At 47.4% G+C, this 21,075-nt stretch overlaps 1 protein-coding gene across 6 annotated transcripts in view; it reads left to right on the forward strand.

Annotated features, from left to right (window-relative positions):
* Nucleotides 1-21,075, forward strand: part of EPN3 (epsin 3) — a 372,455-nt gene that overhangs the window by 237,602 nt on the left and 113,778 nt on the right. The gene's annotated exons all lie outside the window — the stretch shown is intronic.

Here is a 21,075-nt window from a genome sequence, read left to right on the forward strand (position 1 = left end):
CCTCCCCTAGGTGAATCGGTTAAATTAGTTTCTGACATGTATCCCCTAGATCGAGATAGAGAGACAGATAGACAAAGACAACATAAGAAAAAGGCGTATTGCAAATCACTTCATAGTCGCTGTATAGTGACACTACTTGTTATGTTTTTTATATGTTTGCTGATTATCATTGCTGGTATTCTTCTGCATATCTATTATCCTATATTCAAGCGTGCACAATCTGCTTATAATGCTACTACTGAACATTCTTTTAGTGAATTACCGCCTCATGAATTATCATATAGACTTGCGCTGCGCAATAACACTTTCATTAGTATGTTACATCACTCCCATCAGACTACCAATGCTACTAATTGTTGGATATGTGGCAGACTCCCTCCTTACCAAGAAAACAAGGGTGTTTTGCCCCTTTTCCCGTACCCGTTCACTCACAATGGCACATGTGCCGCATGGTTCAAAATGCTCAATTCCCTAGTCTCTACTGCTGCTATTTATGAAGGTAACTGGGTTTGGGGAAACCTGAACTTAGTCCTGCTTAAGGTATGCTACCCTGACAAGGAGGGACTCCCCGTTGACACTGGAACTGATCTAGAAAACGAAGTATATGGGTTAGGAAATTATACAGTCACCTTCATGATCTTATCTGTCGAATCCGAAGCTGCTCCTATCCTACCTGCTATGGCAGTATTGCCTGTTACTGGTGAACTATGTGTTCGCAAAAATGGTTCTGTACACGTAGGTCATAGTAAATGTACCACTGTAGTCGAATTCACTGATCGTGGTAGATCCACGTTTAGGGCTATACGTCATTCCTATTTTGTTTGTGGTCATACTGCATATGTCCGTTTGCCTTTAGACTGGGATGGTACCTGTTATATTGCATTCCTTCTGCCACCTGTTTTCCTAGCTCCTCCCGACTATCATAGAAACTCCAATCTGATTAAGCATCGATATCAACGAGATCTCCCACTTGTCAATTATAAGGAAACTACATGGGAACAATATACAGATTTCAATAAAGGTTTCTTCCCCTATCTAGGTACTGTTTCAAATAGTAAACTCATCCGTAGATTAACCAGAACCCTCGAAGCAGTGGTACTTGAGACCACTTCAGCCCTAGGTAACTTAACGGAGGAGCAGTCCGCTATGCGGGTTGTTGTTCTTCAAAATCGTCTTGTTATTGACGTCATCTTGGCAGATAGGGGTGGAGCTTGTAAGGTCATCGGGTCAAGCTGCTGTGTTTTCATACCACAGAATGCGCCATCCGTGTACAAAGCTATTACACGTCTCCATAAGATTGCAAGTTTAATTCACCAGACTCCAGGCACCTGGACTTGGTCCGGTTGGTTCTGGACAACGTTGTCAGCCTGGGGGTGGAAGATCCTATCCCTCCTAGGAATTGGTTTTCTCGTAGTATTCAGTTGTTGCCTGTGTATCCAATGCGGGCCGGCAATTTGCGGCCTGTGTGCCACTTCTTGTGTTCCAAGTTCAAGTTCCCATTCAAAACGCATAAAGCAAGAAGAGCAAATGATGTTAAGTGAACAAGTCGATCAATTAATGAGAATAGATGTATCATGAAGGGTTCGTGGGGAACAAGGAGGGAATGAGGAAATATAATTTTTGATCGAGTAGTGTTCCCCAGCGAGTACCCCACCGTCTCCATGTACTAGCTTGCAGTACATGTTATTTCCCTCCTGTGCCAGCTACGAAGACGCAAATACATTTGCGTCCATCTCTAACTTGTCCTCTTTCAGATCCGCCATGAACGGATTGAATATTCAGTTTCTATATATGCTGTGCCAACGTCTTTTTGTGGTACACTTTACACGTTTTTCAGCTCTGGCGAGGTAGGCCCAGAATATGCCATTGAGCCCTTTTTCGAGTTCTCTCCTGCTTTCTGACTCCGAGGGCCTCAGCCCAGGCTACCTCTGTACCAGTGGCCCCCACCCTATTCCTTGCGCGGCTCCGGCGCATAGCCTAACCTCTGCCTGCCAAGACCGTCTTCAACCTTCGAATTATCTGCTCCACTCCTCGAAAACACATTCCTGTCTCGTAGCTCAAGTAAACATCCTCCCAGCTGCAGGAGAAGAGGACCCGGTTCTTCTGTCTCCGTGCAAGTAATTCATAGACTCCGTTGCCATGGTAGGCCCATGCCCCCTCACCCCGCATGCCTACACGTAGACGCATACATGCAGACAGTATAGGATAGCCTCCGCCCGAGAGACCTTTTCCCTTCCAGACACTACTGTTCCTTAAACATACGATACCAGATTCGATTTGGGATTAGGTTGATCTGACATCCCAGACTTATGTCTACACTTATGTCTACACTTGTAGTGCTAAATGTCAAGTCCTTTCACCCTCTGGTTATACGTCAGATTCACGTCAATCTGCTGCGCACGCATCTCTGCCATATATTTCTGCTGACATTGCAATATTCTCTTATGTATCCTCCCATTTTGTGACCTCATGATTAATGACGTTTCAAGTATACGCCTTCATGCACGCCTATTATACCGCCTTTTTAATGACGTTTAATGACGTTTTCATGTTTTATCTCCGCTTTTTCAGTTGTTACGCCTACTATATGCTTATACATTGTAATGCATTGACTATATATATGTACTTCTGTAAACAATATGTTGTCTGTCTTCCCTTCCTGAACCCTGTGTGGTGAATGGAATGGTTATGCCACCTTGGCTCGAGCCAATAACCCAATTCCTTTAACAGGAATAAAACCCTTTTGAGTTAACCTCAATACCCCGGATTTTGCCTCTTATTTTTCTGAGTTATTCTTATTGATTATTGATAGCAAATTAAGTATAGGTAATCGATATTACCACAATCTTTGGCCCCTGCGGTGTCTTCTCCTCTTCGTACTACTTCCACGCCCACGAGACCTGGCTCTCAGGCGTCTGCTGCGTCGGCCTCTCATGTTTCTTTGAGAAAACATGTTTCATCATCGACAGGAGCGTCAACGGTTGTCCCGACGACGAGATCTGCCGTCTCCGGCTTGCCGACAGTGACGATGACGTCTGCTTCAGGATCGTCGACTGCTGTTCCGGCGACGTCATAGTCGTCGACTAAGGTAACCCTCAGTTTCAAGACTGTGCCATCTGTCATTCCGATTGCTTCGTCTGCGACGAAGAAAACTCCATCACCTACGACCAACTCATCATCGACGAAGAGTGCTAAGAAATCAGCTTCGTCGACGGCCTCGTCGACTAGTATTCAGTCGACAACCGCTCCGTTGACGAAGAAGTAGTCATCTTCGTCGTCTACGTCGATGGCGCCATTGCCATCGACGACGATACCGTCGATGACGGATTCTTCCAGTTTGGCTCAATCAACTCCATCGTCGTCATCTGCTCCGTCGACGACAACTTCAGCGTTTGCCTCTCTACCTTTGCTGTCACTGCCGTCCACTAGATCAGCCACTGTCGACCCACTTCACCAGCGCCGCAAAGTGCCTATTGACCAGATTTCTATCACCAGTGATCCACAGACTCCTTCGCCCTTGTTTGCCACAGACTCAGACCAGAACTCAGAGGAAGATGTACACGAGTCCTTTAGAGCAGCACGTAGTCCATCTGATTTAGTCATCAAGTGCCAGGATTATAGTAACGATGATGAGGACCAATATTTCCAACAGGAGGAAACGCTTGTTCAAGTTCCTACTTTGACTTTGCCTGTGTTGCTCATTTCTAATCTCCAGCATATGTTGGACGACTGTAATAGGCGTTTCCAGCCATCTCCACAGGTACCTGCAGTTCCTTCTGTCCTGACGCCTGTTGCAGTACCTGCTTCGGCTCCTCTGTCGCCTCTGCCAACTTCTTCTCCTCCAATACAAACTTCAGTTCGGATACACGCGACTGTGTATGCCGACGACGAGGATGAAATTCCTCCAGACCGCGAAGATGGTGAGGTTCGAGATAGATGATGAGGATATGGCGGAGTGGGATGACTATCAACACCGTTTCCTCTCCGGTAACGCCAGGAGATTCTCCTCCTGTGGACATCGCGAGTTTCCATCAGCTGATGGATAGGGTAGCTCAACGCTTCAAGTTACCAAGAGTCCAGAGGGAAGAGGATTGTTTCCTCTATGATTTTAAGAACCAACCGTTCGAACAAGTCCATACTGTTCCAATTATTGACTTTATCTGGTCTGAAAGGGTGAAATGGATGCAGACCCCAAATTCACTACAGGCACAGATGCCAAGATTGGAAAAGAAATATAAGGCGCCTGTCGGCTCTCCAGTGTGCCTCATTGGACAGCTGAAACCGTATTCGGTGGTTACGCAGGCAGCTCAGCGTCATTCTCTGAACCCTGCGTCTGCTGTTAGTGCCCCACCAGATCGCGAAGGTCGTCGCCTGGACGCTATAGGCCGTAAATTTTCAACAATGGCCTCAACCACAGTGAGAGCGGCCAATGCTTTGGCCATTTTGGGGCGTTACGACCGCCAGATGTGCGCAGACATGTCTGCTTTTGTTGCTTTGGTTCCAGATGCTTCCAAGGCGGAAGCCTTACAACTTCTCCAAGAAGGGGAGAGCACATCAGAGGAGATTATTGACTGTGCCATGGATATTGCCTGTACTGGTTTCCGGCAGCTCGCTGGAGCGGCTGTTGTATGCAGGCAAGGTTGGTTGTGTTCCACATCCTTTCGCCAAGAGGTACAGGCGAAGATCCTGGATATGCCGTATGACGGCGAGTCACTTTTTGAAGCACATGTTGATGAGGCATTGCAATCTATCAAAAAAGACTCTGACACTGCTCGCTCTTTAGGAATCTTACAATTTCGGAAACAGCCCTTTTGGGGTGAACGCGGACGCAGCACCTCTTCTACTTTTCGAGGAGGAAGCCATCAATATTGCTCCTACAACCAAGGCAACCAACGCTACTCCAATAACCAGCAACAGTCCTCCCGTCAGCAGTCTTCTAAGACATATAGGGGGAAATCTTCTTACAGAGGATCTGCTCCCAAGAGACAATGACTTGCCTTTACCCCAAAGAGTTGGAGGTCGAATCTCCCTGTTCTGTTCTCAATGGTCCTAAATCACTTCGGACCGTTGGGTTTTGGACATTGTAGAGAAGGGCAATGCTTTAGAGTTCATCAAACTTCCTCCTGCCACTCCACCTTCCGGCCCACCACCAGCCCACATCAAGGAACTCTTCCATCAAGTTCGCCTTATGATACAGAAGGGTGCCGTTGAAGTGGTGCCTAAGTCTCAAAGGTGGAAGGGATTATATTCCTGTTTTTTCCTAATCCTCAAGTAGAACGGGGATTGGCGGCCGATATTGGACTTGCGAGCACTCAACAAGTATCTCAAGTGCCAATTCTTCCGCATGGTAACGCTGGTGGAGATCTTGCGCTTACTCTCAATGGGAGATTTCATGGCAACTATCGACCTCCAAGACGCCTACTTCCATGTCCCTATTCTTCCCGACATCGGAAGTACTTGCAATTCCGCGTGGGACGGAGGGACTTCCAGTTCAAAGTACTGCCTTTCGGCCTTCGCTCCGCCCTTCGCGTCTTTACAACGGTGTTGGCTCCTGTGGTGGCTTATCTGCGTCTTCAGGGTGTCGAAGTTTTTCCATACCTGGACGACTGTCTCCTAAACTCAGTCTTGCACGCAGCTGCTTCAGGATACACGCCTTTGTCAGGAGGTATTACACTCCCTCGGACTTTCTATCAACACTGAAAAGTCCCAATTACATCCAGCTCCCTGCAAGAATTTTCTAGGGGCCTCATTGGATACAACTCTTGCAAAAGCATTTTTGTCTCAGGAGCGTCAACAAAGGATTCTCCAATTGGTGTCTCTTCCACGAACAAAACAGTCCGTATCAGTCTGACTAATAAAGTCATTACTAGGGATGGCGTCATCGTGCATTGCACTGATCCCAAATTGCAGACTACAGACACGCCCCATTCAAGAAGAATTGGATGGACAGTGGCGTCAAGTCACCGGTTCCTTCAACGACATAGTCTGTGTCACCGTTCGCATGAGGGCGTCTCAACTGGTGGGCGCAGCCATCCAATCTTTCGGCAGGGCCTTAGTTCCTTTCCACCACTCCGGACCTTACTCTAACGACAGACGCCTCGTTGGAAGGATGGGGTGCACATCTTCAAGGCCTGTCCATAAAGGGCAAGTGGACTCTGCCTCAGAGAGCCTGGCACATTAACAGGCTGGAGTTGATGACCATTTTTCTAGCGCTCAAGTCATTCCATCCATTGATTCAAGGGGAGTCAGATGGACAACACAACCAGCATGCATTATATAAACAGGCAGGGCGGAACAAAATCTCCAATCTAGACTCAACTGGCGCAGTCGATCTGGGACTGAGCTCTAAGTCACCACATCACTCTCACCGCAGTTCATCTTCCAGGTGTCTCCAACATCCTAGCGGATTCCCTCAGCAGGTCAACGTCGTCGACCCACGAGTGGGAGTTACATCAACCAACACTCGTTGATTTTTTGGGGATGGGGCCGTCCGTCACTGGATCTCTTTGCCACATCAGAGAACCGGAAATGCCCATCTTACGCAAGCTGGCATCCCCACCGAGGGTCACAGGGCAATGCCCTTTTGATGAACTGGTGAAATCTGTTTGCTTACCCTTTTCCTCCAATCCCTCTGGTGCCTCGAGTATTGTGGAAGATGCAGAGACAGCCTTGCCACATTCTTCTGATCGCTCCCAGATGGCCTCGAAAGGCATGGTTCTCCGAGCTATTTCTTCTATCCCAGTGAGAGCCCATCCTTCTTCTTGCTCGGATGGACCTCCTCATGATGGACAAGGGTCAGATTTGCCATCCGGACCCCTCTTTTCTGAATTTGTCAGCCTGGAACCTGAGCACCTTGAATTTGCCCATCTAACCATCCCGTCAGACTGTAGACATTCTCGCTCAGTATGTGAAGAGGTAACTTACCCAGGCAAAAGGTAAACTTACTGGCAAGGTTCAAGCATTAACAATTTGAAATAGAAAATTATAACAAAAATCCAGCACAAAAAATAGCATTTAGAAATTTAATTTGATAAAAGTGATAAAAATAGTCATAAGGATAATCAATGACATAGACAAAATTAGCAGTTGACAATAAAAATATTTTTCATTTCATTAGAGGATCAATAGATATGCATTGTTTTGTGTGTAGATGTTCCCAATGATCTGAAGGAAAGATGGTTTTCGTCTACGCGTTTCAACACCTAAGTGTCTTCCTCAGGACGCTACCATCTTGTAGCTAAAAGTAAATACATTTTTTTTTAAAAAAGAGCTATTTAGTTTTTGTGCTAACAATGTACATTTGATTAATACATTGACTCAAGTTTTGGATTGAACTAAAGTGCCAGAGAAATAATGATATCATATAAGGTACCGCTTTTGATAGTACATTACACATGACTAATATAATACAGAAATATACATAGATGTCTTCAGATCGAAACTGGCCATTTCATATATTTGTGCGAACCATTGCTCATTGTTAGAAATACAAAAAGGAAAATATAGTAGTTTAGGGAAGGTGGTGGACCAGAGAAAGTAGAAAGCTGGTTATATACAGAGATATTGAGTTCTCATCTTGTTCAACACAAAATACATTTTTGTTTTGTTTTTATTATGTGGGGGAATGTCCCTTATTATGCTTATTACAGGGTGTACGGACATCTGTGTTTCATATTAGGTGGGGGTAGTTACATTTTAGGGATCAATTATGTCATATGGGTGACTATTTTAGGTCAATATTAAAACTAATTTTCACAAATCTAGTACATATATATTTTTTAAAAAGTTATTTTATTTTTTTTGCCTCGTGGAAATTAAGCTATCTAATGGAAACACCAGAGAGGACTGTATTTTTGGAGATAGATACAAACATGGTTCACTAGGTTGTGCATAGTGCAAGGAAGTGGAAATAAAGAGATCCTTACCATATGTGGTTGGTATTGGGTATTGATGAAAATATCCGTGTAGTGATCAGTCCGATCAAAGTCTTTGCGTCATCTAAATTTATCCATAACAAAGAGTGAATAAAGATGTTCGATTAGGTATTGATCTAGTATAATGGTAGAGAACGCAATTTTACCAAAGCGGATAATCAGATGTTTAACACATCCTGGGCTAGAGGTTTAATATCAGGGTGCTTAATTTTGGGTGCGTGTTGCCTGATTGTTAAATAAGTAGTTATCTCTGGGTCGCTGTTTAGAAAGAGATATATCTAAGAGTTGCTGGGTATCGAAAAGTTGATCAGGCAATCTGCATAAAATCATGCAAGAGATATGATCTTTATTTACCTGGCAAAGGTGTTTATAGTGGCTCCTATATTTGGAATTAGTTCCTTAGGACTTTAAAAAATTTCTGGTGGGCTGCTGAACAGTGCCTGATGTGTGAAGGTGGTAGAGAAAACAAACAGCCAATTATTTTATACACAGAGCTCCTAATGGCGTATCTGCACTTGTTTTATTATTCGCATATATAGAGGTGGTCTGTGTTTATTACCTGCCAGAAGCTCAATGTGTTTGTTCCAAAGAAACACTGCCAATATGGCTTTGTAGAGGTCAGCAAGTTTTGGAAAGGGGCGACCACTCGGTCCCCCCGAACGTATGGTGGAGTACCCCGATCCCCCCGGGAAGCCATCTTGGGCGGGAGGCGAGTCTCGGCTGGTATGCCCAAAGCGGCGTAGCCGGGGCGCGCTTTTTCCCGCCCAAGAGTGGGTTGTCCTAGACACTGAAGCCGCCAGCCACGCCCTCGGAGGCGGGCGGAGGCGGGTTTACGCCCGCCCGAAGAAGGATAAAAGGAGCGACAAGCCAAGGAAGCATCCTCTTGTTCCTGTGCTCTGAAGCTGCACCTCCCCGCTGCACGTGAGCTTGAGATGGAATGAAGAGCCAATTTTGAGCGTTTTAATTCTTGTCTTTGTTCTTTCAGAGAATCATCGTTGGACAATGCCGGGCAAGAAGGCCGGAAAGCGGGTCGGAACCGATCAGATGCTCCGCATGCTCGTAAAAGACATGGCCGAGATGAAGAAACAGATGGCGGCAATGAACGGTGGAGGGGGCCCTAAGCGAGTCGTCGGACCAGCATTGCCGGGTGTAGTCCCTAACGGGAGAGGTAGAAGGGCCAAGAAGGGAGCAACTGGGGAAGAGGCCCCGGTTCCCGAGGCGCCGCCGGCGCACCCTGATACACCGACTGAGGCGCCGATCCCGGTCCCGAAGGAGGGGCAACCAATTCCCGTTGTAGTCACCCCTGTGAACGGGGAGGATATGCCTCCCGAGTTGGCTGCACAGCTGGCAGCATGGTTGGGGAAAGAGAGTGAGGGGGCTACGGCAGATGACGCCAGGGCACTAATGAGGCAGTTGCGGCAATCAAAAGAGGCTGCAAAGGCTCCATGTCCTTTTGTTCCCCCGCAGGCTCCAGTGGGACAACCCGCAGCGGGCATGAGTTCGGCAGCGACTACTGTTACAGCTTCCGGTTCAGGTAAGCAGCTACTGCCGATTGCGGGGGAGGGGTCAGTACCCTCGAGAAGGGAGAAAGTGGCTCAGCATATTCCGATGGAAATTAAGGAGAGGATATGGGCTGAGAAATATATAAACATGTTTTCTTTATTAACTGATCATTACGAGATTGAGCACGTGAAAGTTCAAAAAGAGTTTATGCACCCAAGTGTTTGCACGCCAAGATGGCCGCTTTCAGAGTCGATGAGACGATAGGTAATTGGGGCAGAGCATTTGGCATATTCACTGCAATTATGGGGGAACGGAGGCCTGAACTGTTGGCCGAGTTACCCGTGTACCAGACACGTATTATGGAGTTTTTTCAGACATATGAGGGCAATCAGTGGTTTTGTTATGATAATATTTTTCGTAAGGCCAAGGAGTTCGACACATCTCTGACGTGGGATTGTTACGACTCCATTTCCTGGCAAAAAATGGAGAAATCAGGCATGACAAAGGCGCCATTGTTGGGGGGGAAACGGGGGCGAGTTTTCCCGCCATTCATCTGGGGCGCCCTTTCGGGCGGGTTCAAGTAACGAGCACCATTCAAGGTCGAATGGCAATACAGGTAAAAAAGGGGTCTGCTGGAATTTTAACAGGGGAAAGTGTACAAGGCCCCAGGGGTCATGCAAGTTTAGGCACGACTGTGGGGGGTGTGGACAGTCCTCGCATCCCGAGACCATGTGCAGAGCCAAAACGGGTGATAACGGAAGTAGGGGAAGCGCTAAACAGGTCTGAAATAGTCCGAGGGGCGCCTTTACCTACCCCGGTTGATACCACGGCAATGATTCCTTGGCTCAATGAATACCCGGATCATGTCTCCGCTGGGGTGTTGCGAGACGGTTTTTCGTATGGTTTCCGCATCCCAGTGGGGAATTTTCAGGGTAAAGCACATTGTAGGAACCAACTGTCGGTCCTGCAGAATACGGCGGTGGTACAAGCGAAGATTGGGAAGGAGGTGACCCGGGGTCGGGTTGCTGGACCATTCGACATGCCACCAGTTGCTAATTTTGTTTGTTCACCCTTGGGAGTGGTCCCCAAGAAGGACCTGGGTGAGTTTAGATTGATACATAACTTGTCAGCCCCAAGAGGTCTTTCGGTGAACGATGCGATAGACCCGGAGGTTTGTTCGGTGCGGTACGCATCTTTCGATGATGCCGTCGCCATGTTGAATCGCCTGGGGCCCGGAGCGCTGATGGCCAAATCAGACATAGAGTCAGCGTTCCGGTTGCTCCCGGTACACCCAGACGATCAGCGTCTCCTTGGTTTCATGTTTCAGGGGCGCTATTACATGGATAAATGTATGCCAATGGGATGCTCCATATCTTGTGCTTATTTTGAGAAATTCAGTTGTTTTCTGCAATGGGCATTCACAAGAATGACGGGGTTTCAGCATGTTATGCATTATCTTGACGATTTTCTGTTCCTGGGGGCAGCCGGGGACCCAGAATGTGCACAGGCTTTAAAAGAATTTTGTGGTCTGATGAGTCAGTTTAGTGTGCCATTGGCGCCAGGTAAGACTGTGGGGCCATCTACTTCGCTCGAGTTTCTTGGAATAGAGCTCGATTCCGAAGAGGGTTGCTTCCGGTTGCCCAAAGAAAAGGTGAGGAAATTCAGGGCCTCGCTTGAAACATGTATTAGGAAGACTAAGGTAAATTTGCATCAATTGCAGCAGACTGTGGGTCAGTTGAATTTTGCCCTTAGAGTGATGCCAATGGCCCGCCCTTTTTCCCGCTCGATTGCACAAGCCATGGTCGGTCTTAAAGAGGGGCACCACCGCACGAGGCTCTCGGCTGAGATTCGCCAGGACATGCGCATTTGGTTGGCATTCCTGGCGGATTTCAATGGTCGGGTTGTCTGGAACAAGCCGGCGGTGTCCTCCGAGGAGTTGGGGCTGTGGACAGATTCGGCGGGGAGTATAGGCTTTGGCGCCATATTTGGTAATCACTGGTCGGCTCAAACGTGGCCGTCATGGTGGCACGAGTGTGGGCTTACAAGTAACATTGCTTTTCTCGAACTGTTCCCTATTCTGGTGGCCTTGAAAACATGGCCTGAGGGGTTTCGGGATCACTCTGTGGTGTTCTGGTCTGATAACATGACCGTGGTTGAGTGTATCAATAGTCAGGCAGCACGATGCAAATGGATTCTGAGATTGCTCAAGGAAATTGTTTTACTATGTATGCAATTGAACGTGCTCTTTAGGGCAAGACATGTGCCAGGGGTGCTGAATCAGGCTGCTGATGCGCTTTCTCTTTTCCGTATGCAGGCCTTCTGGGGTTTTCTGCCCACAGCGGACCCGGTGGCGGCACCATTTCCCGAAGCTCTCTGGTCTCTCGGTGCCCCGAACTACAAAACCTTGTGGGAGAGAGTTTAGCACCCAGGACAAGGAAGGCATATGAAGGGGCGTTCCGTTCCTATTGGTCCTTTTTGGGTTCTGCTAGGGGGGAGCTTTGGGGCCAGGAAGAGTTTGTCGTTAAGTTTTTGCTGTCATTACATCAGGCAGGCAAATCGGTAGCCACGGCCCAGAGGCATCGGGCCGCCATTTCCTTCATGGCACGGGCTCATGGTATCCAGGACCCTACAGCGTCTTTTGTAGTACAGAAAGCGCTGCGTGGGTGGCAACGCCTTGAGGGTCGCAGAGTAGATGAAAGGCACCCGATCGGTCTGGAAAGGTTGGCCCTGTTACTGTCCGTACTCCCTGCGACATGTTCATCCCAGTCAGAAACAGTGTTATTCCGGGCCGCTTTTGCATTAGCATTCCATGGGGCTATGCGGGTAAGCGAACTGGTGGCAAAGAACAAGCAGGATACGGGGGGGGGGGACTGTGCCGAGAGCACATTCAAGTTAAGGGGGCGACGATGATTGTCTCATTTGCCAGGTCCAAGACCGATCAGGGTGCGATCGGGGACAGTGTAGTAGTCCATCGGATTCCCGGATCTCCCATGTGCCCTGTCGTATGCGTTGAGGAATATTTGGCGCAGAGGGCGGCATCATGGGGGGGGACCTTGTTGAGACACGCTGATGCCACCCCACTGACGAGGTTTCAGTTCCAGCGGGTGCTTGCAATGGCAATTTCGGCCGCGGGCTTGAACCCGGGCGAGTTTGGGACCCATTCCTTCCGGATAGGGGCTGCTACAGAGGCTACAGCCAGGGGTCTGAGTGCGGAAAAGGTGAAACAGTTGGGGCGTTGGTCCTCGAATTGTTACAAAAGGTATGTGCGGTTGCACATGTTGTGAAGCTGAGATCATGTACTCACGCTTCTTGTTTTTGTTTGGTTTACAGTTTCGCAAGCTTACGAGGCGGGGCGGACTGTGCAGTCGACCCGACACCTGGGACCCAGCGGTCAAAGATCACCGGCTGAGAAAAAAGTGGTGTGGGTCGTGGGCCACTCATACGTGAGGCGTGCCGCGGACGTATTCAAAGCAGGTGACATGATTCACATGGCTGGGGAATACGGGTACAGGGTGACCTTCTACGGAAGGGGCGGGCTCTGTATTGACCAGTTTCAAACTTTTTTCGAGGGTTTGTTAGGGCGGACAAGGTCACCGCCATCTATAATCATAGTGCATCTTGGGGGCAATGATTTGGTGACCACTGGTAGACGACTACTTCTCGAGGCGATACTATCCGCAGTAAGTTGGTTGGCGAGAAGGGTTCCAGGGTGCACGATTGCATGGTCCCATATGATTCCACGAAAGGTGTGGCGGGGGGCTAATTCAGGGTCTGCTATAAATCATTCTGTGAAGAAGGTAAATAACAAGCTTGGTAGACTGTTCCGTACAAGTACATTGCATTCGATTCCTCATGGGTGTATCAGGGGGGGATCATATGTATCTAGAAGATGGGGTCCATTTGTCCCGGGTGGGGAATTCTTTACTCATAGGAGACCTCGTAGCTTGGTTAAAGAGTTTACAGCATGACCTTTAGGTAGGAGTTTTGTGGGGGGTCCGGATAACCGGTCAACTATCCGGCCTGTGGCAGTAAGGTCATGATCGGTGAGCAGTAATTGGAAGATCCCTAGGGGGGGGCGTCACCCATTACGGATGGGAGCGCCCGGGGGGAGGTGGCCATTGGCCCCTCAACGGGGAGGCGGTCCCTTCTAAGGATGGGACGCCGCAAGGAAAGGGAAGGCGGTCAAGGCCCCTCCCTGGATAGGAGGGGCTACGGGCCCTTCCTGGGAATTTCCCGGGGCCAGGACATCTGCGACGGCAGATGTGGTAAGTTGTGTGGGGTGGGAGGGGGGTCTACGCTACCTTCTAGACACCTCACACGAGTCCTCGGACGACCACTAAGATGGCGTCGAGTTAATTGGGGCCCCCGTCAAGAAAAGGGAAATTGGTATGTGCACATGAGGTGCAGTCCTCTGTGCGGCCGCCCCTCACAAGTGAGGGGGGAGTTCTGGTTTAGGGATCTGACACCGGTTACGACCTTGCCGTTGGCCCTTAACGTTAGGATGTACAATTTCAATTTGAAAATGCATTTGTAGGATGTTAGTATCGGCTAGGAGAACCTTTGTATTAGAAATGTGTTAAGGTCAGCCAAAACATCGTAATGTGGAAATGAAATTGTACATGATATGAAACTGTTATTTTAATGTTTTAATTTTGTTTCATATTTTAATAAATACGGCCGGGAGGGTAACTCCCTCCCGCCTTCCAAAAGTTCAGAAATGTTTCCGTATTCCCATTCTTGGGGATTGTGTTGAGAGGGGGTGGCGGGTATCTCAGCCATATGGAAAGGGGCGACCACTCGGTCCCCCCGAACGTATGGTGGAGTACCCCGATCCCCCCGGGAAGCCATCTTGGGCGGGAGGCGAGTCTCGGCTGGTATGCCCAAAGCGGCGTAGCCGGGGCGCGCTTTTTCCCGCCCAAGAGTGGGTTGTCCTAGACACTGAAGCCGCCAGCCACGCCCTCGGAGGCGGGCGGAGGCGGGTTTACGCCCGCCCGAAGAAGGATAAAAGGAGCGACAAGCCAAGGAAGCATCCTCTTGTTCCTGTGCTCTGAAGCTGCACCTCCCCGCTGCACGTGAGCTCGAGACGGAACGAAGAGCCAATTTTGACCCACCCACCAGCCCCTGAAGACAGCAAGTTGTTTTTGAAATAAAGTTATTTGACGTGGTAATTCACTTTTTCTTACAGGTTGTTCTGAATAAAGTTGTGATTCAGTATGCAATAAAGTGGATAATTCTTTACAGTATGCTTTATCGAATAAAAATATTTGCACCAGAGGTGATCAGTGATGTTTAGACAGTTCATACTTTGAATATATTTTTGTCTTTTCCTCTTTAGTAATTAGTCTCTCTAGTTTAGTTTGTCGTATTTATTATTTGGTCGGGCGGTAAGGTCATGATCGGTGAGCAGTAATTGGAAGATCCCTGGGGGGGGCGTCACCCATTACGGATGGGAGCGCCCGGGGGGAGGTGGCCATTGGCCCCTCAACGGGGAGGCGGTCCCTTCTAAGGATGGGACGCCGAAAGGAAAGGGAAGGCGGTCAAGGGCCCTCCCTGGATAGGAGGGGCTACGGGCCCCTCCGGGGAATTTCCCGGGGCCAGGACATCTGCGACGGCAGATGTGGTAAGTTGTGTGGGGTGGGAGGGGGGTCTACGCTACCTTCTAGACACCTCACACGAGTCCTCGGACGACCACTAAGATGGCGTCGAGTTAATTGGGGCCCCCGTCAAGAAAAGGGAAATTGGTATGTGCACATGAGGTGCAGTCCTCTGTGCGGCCGCCCCTCACAAGTGAGGGGGGAGTTCTGGTTTAGGGATCGGACACCGGTTACGACCTTGCCGTTGGCCCTTAACGTTAGGATGTACAATTTCAATTTGAAAATGCATTTGTAGGATGTTAGTATCGGCTAGGAGAACCTTTGTATTAGAAATGTGTTAAGGTCAGCCAAAACATCTTAATGTGGAAATGAAATTGTACATGATATGAAACTGTTATTTTAATGTTTTAATTTTGTTTCATATTTTAATAAATACGGCCGGGAGGGTAACTCCCTCCCGCCTTCCAAAAGTTCAGAAATGTTTCCGTATTCCCATTCTTGGGGATTGTGTTGAGAGGGGGTGGCGGGTATCTCAGCCATAATAACAGTGTGCGAGGACGATGATCCCGTGTGGTGGTTAAAATGGGAGCTTGATAGCTAGACAGCAACTACAGGCAAAGAGAAAGCAGCCAGTGTTTAATCTGGTCAAGGCTCTGCCTCGTATTACGCTACATTATGCATGCCTGCGCATTTGCAGGGATTCTAAATCGGTTACCTGGTAAGCTGCTCAGGGTTCAGGTATGTGCAGCTGCTTTTTATTAGTTTGTACGCCCGCCTCGCTCAAGAACGCGATAATTACCTGATAAAGCAACTTGGTGCTAGTTTAGGCGGCAGGCTCAGACAAAATGCAGATGTATAGGCTTGATAAGATGAGCGGATGCTAGAACGAGCAGAGAGAACGCATAGCGCGATGATTAGCGAGAGGCTTTAAGGAAGATGACACAGCTTTATCAGCTGGGGGGGCACGCCTGGAGAAATGCTAGGTAAATACCTGATGGAGCAGCTCGGTGTACGGAAACCCGCTTCTGCGTGGCGTGTGCTGCCTCAAAATGACAAATGGATTTGAAATGAGCGCCATAATGCGCTTATATATCGCTTGATTTGATAGGCGGCTGAATGGAGGAGGACTTCTTAAAGAAGTATGCCATCAGAAATGTTAGGGAATGTCTCAACAGTGCGGATTCATGGTAGTTGTCCTAGGGGTATATCTAAGGTTTACACATTTATTCATTTGGGCTCATGATGTATCAGAATCGTTTTATGCGGGAGATACAACTCTGAAGGTTGCTCATTCGCTCTTTTGGACTCAGTATTGTGTGTAGATCGGTTTGAGTGAAGATTATAAATATATGGGGCAAGCTAATGGAGGGTATACTGAGGAGATGTCCAATAGCGTGGGGGTGGAATAGCTGAAACGCGTAGACGAAAACCATCTTTCCTTCAGATCATTGGGAACATCTACACACAAAACAATGCATATCTATTGATCCTCTAATGAAATTAAAAATATTTTTATTGTCAACTGCTAATTTTGTCTGTCATTGATTATCCTTATGACTATTTTTATCACTTTTATCAAATTAAATTTCTAAATGCTATTTTTTGTGCTTGATTTTTGTTATCATTTTCTATTTTAAATTGTTAATACTTGAACCTTGCCAGTACATTTACTTTTTGCCTGGGTAAGTTACCTCTTCACATATCGTTTGCCCTGACCCAGGAATTCTACCTTTCTCAGGAGGTCCTTGCTAGTTAGACATTCTCGCTCAGGCCAGAGATCCGTCCACTGTTAAAACCTACAAGCTTAAATGGAAAAGATACTGCCATTGGTGTGCAGCTGCTCGTGTCCATCCCATTCGTTCAACCCCTGCGCAGCTCCTCCCGTTCTTTTTACAACTGGCTCAGTCCGGACTTTCTCATTCAATTTTGAAAGTTTTTCTGGCGGCAATTTCCCGCTTCCGCCAGGATGGCTCCACCTCACTCTGTTCTTCCAGGATAATGCGTCAATTTTTCAAAGGATTGTTCCGCAAATTCCCACCAATTAGGCGCCCTCCTCTTTCTTGGCGCCTTAACATCGTGTTAGCACAACTAATGAAGGCACCATTCGAACCTATACACAAGGCTGACTTGAAGTTTCTCACTTGGAAGGTTGCTCTTCTCCTTGCGCTGACATCATCACGTCGCGTAAGTGATATTCATGCTTTCACTATAAATACTCCTTTTCTTCAATTTCAGCCGGACTGTGTAGTGCTTTGCACTAATCACACCTTCCTGCCTAAGGTGCCTTTGGATTTCCACATCAATTAACCTGTTTTCCTAAAGACTTTCTTTGCTAACCCACAGTCTCCAGCGGAGCAGCGCTTGCACTCCTTGGACATTAAATGGTGCTTAAAGTTCTACATCAGCAGAACGGCCCCTTTTCGCAAATCTGATCAACTGTTCATAGCTTATGGACGCTTCCACAAAGGGCATCCAGTTACCAAACCTACTGTTGCTCGTTGAGTTTCCTCGGTCATTGCTTTCTGCCATCAAAAGGCAGGCAAGCCTCTTCAGTGAGGGCCCATTCCACCTGGGCGATGTCGTCTTCAACTGCCTTGTTCGCCGGTGTACCGCTGCATCAGATCTGCAGAGCAGCCACGTGGTCCAGCAGGCACACGTTTACGAAACACTGCTGCCTGGGTGCCATCAACGAACCAGATACAGCAGTAGGACAGGCTGTTCTTCGCAAACTTTTTCAATAAGGTGAGCCTCTGTCTTCCCTCCTCCATTATGGTTTACCATTTTACTGTTGTGACTTGCATGAATATATATATATATATATATATATATATATATATATATATATATATATATATATATATATATATACATGTATACATACATACATACATACATACATACGCAGCCCGCCCCAGCGTTGCCTGGGGTAGAAGGGGGCTGGGGGCTGCATTTCAGGTTTGCGTGCCCTCCCGCCCAGGCCCCCGCCCGCCACGACATTGTCTGTGTCCCGGACAATGTTGTGGCGGGTGGGGGCCGGGGCGGGAGAGCACGCAAACCTGAAATGCTGGCTTCCCCTACCCCCGCCTGCCCTGACATTCCCCAGCAGCCCGTGCCCCGCCCGCCCGCCCCGACCCTGGCTGCCCCGGATTCTTACCTTGCCTCTGCTGCTCACACCGCCGGTCCATATTTCTCCGCTCTGCCACTCACCACCTGTCCGCCGCCGCTCCTCCCCGCGCCATATCCGCCTCTCCGCTCCGCCGCTGGCCTCACTTCACCGCTCCTCCCCTGCGCGCCATGTCCGCCGCTCCTGGGACGCTGCTCCTCCCCTGCTCCTGACGTGACGACGCACAGTCGCGGCCGGCGCTACTTTGGGGGAACTACTTTTTGTAAAAATGTAACTTTTTATATAACGTTTATTTAAAAAAAAAATTAAAGCCTATGACCATCTACACACCCTGCCGATTTCAACGGTGTATCGGGTGTGTAGATTGGCGCTGTGGTTCCCGAGTTTACCTTGCCTAAAGGTGCAAGTTCTCTCTTTATAATAGTATAGTATATATATATATATATATATATTTTGGTCTTATGAGTCTGTTCATGTGTATTAGGACTATGAAAGCCTTTTCCGGCTATTACTGCTTTCTATTCTATATTCAAGCATGTGAATCTATGAAAGACACCCTAATACTGGAGAAGAACAATTGTTACTTACCTGTAAACAGGTGGTTCTCCAGTATTGGTATCTTTCATAGATTCACATGTGACCCACCCTCCTCTCCTCAGAGGCTGTATTCTCCTCATAGACTCTATGGTCACTCTTGTGCTACGAAAATCTGAGGAGAAGGTTCTGGAGGGCTGCTGACGCCTGATTGGCTACAGTTTGGACCAGCATAATGACAAGAATAGACTGCAAGTGTTTTTACTCTCTCAATGTATTCCTATGTGGAATTATGTCTAGGCATTTACTGCCTCTTTTCTAATGTGTATTTCATGTGTTATGTTTTTACATATACATATTATGAGTATGTTATTGCTATTTTATTTACCGTTGGACTCCCACTCCGACGACGGGGAATATTCAAGCATGTGAATCTATGAAAGACAACAATACTGGAGAACCACCTGTTTACAGGTAAGTAACAATTGTTCATCCATAGATATGCTGTCAGATCTTCCGCAGGTGTACAGGCTAAATTAACAAATTTACTGGAAGCGCCGGATCCAGTCTCTTTTGAGAGGTCGCACGGAGCAAGGAGGCCTGGGGGGTGGAAGAGGGGGCAGGGGGTAGGGGGTAGAGGGGTGAGGGATGTGCAAGCCTAACACAGGGGCAGACAACGATCAACACCACAGTCCGATCAGATGGACTGGTGCACTGTTCGCTATTAGCACTGAGTGAGCAGGCAGATTGTATTGACGGCAGGCAGTCCGTGTCAGTCCTACTGCTGCACGGAGTAACTCAGAGGCCCTGGACAGTGAATGGCATTTCTCTGCACAGTAAGGAGTCCTGCTGTGTCCCTTCTTCCTTCCATGAGTCGGACAGTGAAAAAATACATCTCCTCAGATGTCCTGGCGTACTAGGACTTCTCCAGGTGTGCCGACCGGTTTTCATTATGCATGCATAAAATGTTTTGCAATTAGTGGCCCAGGGGAGATTGTGATCATTGGTACAGTTTTCCAGCGTTCCCTGGAGCTCTTCCACGGTGAGTCTCTGGTAAGGAGTTTCCTCTAAGAGCCAGCAGCCTCTGACTGCCTGTTTTCTCCTGAATGGCACCCAAAATGCAGGGCAACAAAGTAAGGGAAACATACGTATGCTTTTAAATGTAATATCCAGAGCAAAACGGCACTTGGTGAGGTGGTGGTGTACTTGTTCTGGTGTGAATAATCCAATGTGGCCTAGGTACACATGCTAACTGCGCACTCTCTAGTTTTGGATACCATTTATATCCATTGAAAAGAAAAACGAGATAAATTCTACTGGCTAAACAAAAATATCAGCAATGTAATCCCAGTCTCTGACTGAGGCCAGAGGTCTTCTGCCATTGTATGTGCTTGTAGATTCTCCACTGATGAGACACATTTTTCTCAACTACTTTTAAGCACATTTAGGGACCGATTACAATGTCGGTCGGAAAGCATTCCGACTGACTAGGTTTTGGGCAGTCCGACCGTTTCCGAACACTGTTCGGTCTGACTTCCATTGACTTCAATGGGAGACTGTGTTCCGACCAACAACACAGGCTCCCATTGAAACAAGCATTGAAAATGCAATAGGTCTCGCCTTTTATTAAGTTAAAGCCATTTGCTTTGCTATACAATACCATTAGCAAAGCAAATGGCTTTAACTTAATCAAAGGCGAGACCTATTGCATTTTTAATGCTTGATTTTTGTTTCTTCCATACCCCCTTGTCCAGATCCCTCTAGTCTCTTCCTTTTCTTAATTTCCTGCTCCCTTTATCAAAGATCGCCATGGTTCATTCTCTTTTCCTTGTTTACGCGATATATGACAGGACGCCTGATTACATCTCAGTGAATTATCAACACATTGTAAACATTTGATTGACAAATATTTTATTCCGTAGCCGTTACCGTTAAGAAGTAACTAACATGAAAATTGCCATGTTTGAAAATAAATTATTAAAATTAACCTTTGTAAAAATCAGTCCAATATAAAAGAGAAAATATTTCTCCTGCAATCAACCCTCTTCCTAATCTTTAAATTATCCTGCATATAATTGTGTCTCTAATCTTAACTTTAACTCTGATATTAAGGCCGTGACCCTGGTCCTAGATCAGCACTTAACTCTACCCTAGTTCTGGCGCTAACCCTGAAACTTACACCAAACCTAATCCTCACTAAACAGTTTTTTTTTATTCTTAATTTGCTTTCATTGTGTATCCATCATAATTATATGTATGTTTCTATGGTCACTTTTCGCATATCCTATTTTGAAATTATAATTTCTCCATATCAGTCCTTGGTTGGTAATAATTAAGCTTGATATTAACAAAAAAACTCTAACATAACAAGGAAAAAGAAAGAAGA

This window comes from Lissotriton vulgaris, chromosome 7 (assembly GCF_964263255.1).
Source record: "Lissotriton vulgaris chromosome 7, aLisVul1.2, whole genome shotgun sequence".
NCBI classification, from domain to species: domain Eukaryota; kingdom Metazoa; phylum Chordata; class Amphibia; order Caudata; family Salamandridae; genus Lissotriton; species Lissotriton vulgaris.